This window comes from Penaeus chinensis, chromosome 19, assembly GCF_019202785.1.
Source record: "Penaeus chinensis breed Huanghai No. 1 chromosome 19, ASM1920278v2, whole genome shotgun sequence".
Lineage (NCBI taxonomy): Eukaryota > Metazoa > Arthropoda > Malacostraca > Decapoda > Penaeidae > Penaeus > Penaeus chinensis.
This window is the reverse complement of record NC_061837.1, coordinates 28,711,357-28,713,856: the sequence shown is the minus strand read 5'-3', so window position 1 is coordinate 28,713,856 and position 2,500 is coordinate 28,711,357.

Sequence of the window (2,500 nt, the reverse complement as noted above, 5' to 3'; positions counted from 1 at the left end):
ATATATAATATATAATATATAATACATATATATAATATATATATACATATATATGTATACACACAAACACACAGGCTCTTAACAATGCTAGTGTGGTTTTCGCAATCCCTACCGCAGGGTTAAAACATGAAAATATGAGGGACTGAACATGAAAAAAAAAAAAAAATAGATAAAATTATTTCACACTAAAAGTTGAGCATATCAAATAAAAGTAAATAATAGAAAGTTAAAAGAAGGAAAGGTCCTTCAGTTCGCCTTAATTAGCGATACCTGGCGGGAAGGGTGATTGATTGTTTATTTTAAATTATCTGCCACGTCAACAGTTAGGGTCATTAGCGGTGATCACCCTGTTAGATTGAAATGTTAAAATATTTAAAACTTTAAAATCTATCAGTAAATATTATATTAAAAATCAAAGCATAAATATTATGCTCTAAACATTATGCATAATTAAATTTTACTGAAAATATAAGTCTCCCTTAGGAAACTAATAAGACCTTCTATGTCACAATCTTCCCCCAATACATTTTTCAATGTATATGGGGGAGACAAGTACATACGTCTTTGGTCTGAGAATGTTGCACATTTTTTCCACTAAATGTGCGACCGTTAATGGCTCTTGGCATTCCTCACAGCGTGCTTCACTTTTAGCCATCGTCGGCCCATGAGTCAGTCTTGTGTGCCCGATTCTGAGCCTTGTTAATACAATTTCTACTTGTCGATTGGGATGGATGCTGGTCACCCAACTGCCAAGGTCATCTCTGATCTCTCGCAGTTTGTTTCTAGAGGTATGCCTCCATTGTTCCCTCCATTTATCGTGAAGACAACTCCTGATGCTGGGTTTCAAGTCAGTGTGTGGGAGAGGAAAACAAGCATCACAGGACTGAGTGGCAGCTGCCTTGGGCTTCTCATCAACTCGCTCATTCCCACTGATACCAACAAGTGCTGGCACCCAACACAGAGTTATCTTTTTACACGCTGACATCAGTGCAAGCCAATCTTGAACCTCCCTCACCACTGGATGTGATGAGTTTAAGCTCTCGATTACTTTGCAAAGCACTACGAGAGTCACAATATATTACAATAGAATGGTTCATAAGATCTCTAGTAAACTTGACTGCTGCAAGGATGGCATGTAACTCAGCAGTGAAGATCGAGGCTGCTAGAGAAAGGCATCTGATCCTTGGTACTTAGAAGTGTGTTGAAGAAATATATCTCTGCTTTTGCTTCACATCTCTCCCCTTCCCCAATTCCGACCAAATCCAGCTCGATTGGTCCAAGGGGGAATTTGGGAGTTCTAACAGTCAGAACCTTAGTCAGATTTAGATTAAGATCTCATTCCTCATTCTCCTACCATAGGTTCGGTTATCCTTAAGGGGGTTGAAATCCAATCTGGATGTAGGAGATCCCAGAATCCTTTGTAGTGTCGTGTAGTAAATCAGGTTCATGTAGTCCTGGTGTAATGAAAGATGTGGTTCTCCACTCTCAGCATACAGGGACTCCACAGGTGAAGACCTGAAAGCCCCTTTACAGATTCTGAGAGCTTCATTATAAACGTTCAGAGAACAGTTGGAGTTGCAGATGAATAAGCCTCACATTCATAATTAAGTTTACTATGAATAAGTGCTCGGTAAAGCCGCAGTGGGTTTGCTCCAAAATCTAGGGAAGGATGGAACTTTGTTCTTTTGTGGAAATGCATAGCCATGGTCTTGGAAACAGGGTCACACTTAAGACACTATCTTGTGGGGCCCTTCCACCTGATCTTCCAGGTTAGAGAAACTGTTTCCCACCTTCACTCTAAACTTCCTGTCAGCAAGGAAGCTTTGTATGAAGGAAGGTAATGCTCCTCTTAAACCAATATCATACAGCTTCATGAGTATGCCATGCTTCCAAGTAGTATTGTAAGCCTTTTCAGGTTATAGAAGACTGTTAACATGTGATGTCGTTATGCTACGGAATTCTGTGTAGCAGTCTCCATACTCACAAGTGCATCTGTGGTCGATCTCAATTTTCTAAACCCATATTGATATGGGGCCAGCTCATTTTCCTTCTCTAGCAGCCATGTCAACCTGAAGTTTGCCATTTTCTCCATCAGCTTGCAGATGCAGCTGGTGAGAGAAATTGGTCTATAATTCCCTGGTATAGAAGCATCCTTGTCAGGTTTAGGAACAGGAATCATTATAGCTTCTTTCCATGTGGATGGCACTGTTCCCTCCCTAAAGATCCTATTGAAAGGTCCAACAGGAACTTTTGGGAGCTCTCCGGTAAATGAGATATCATGTGGTATGGAATATCATCACTTCCTGGGGCAGTCTTACAGCAGAGCTGCAAGGCAGAGTCCTTCTTCTTGTGCAAAAATGGGAAGTTGTATGGAAGTTCTGCTGCAGTCCAACTGAAGAACAACATTTGGTGTAGTTCCTGTTCAACCAGAAGAGTGGAGAATTGGGCAGTGTAAGATGCTCCACAGGAGATCTCTTCCATGGATTTAGCTAACTAATTT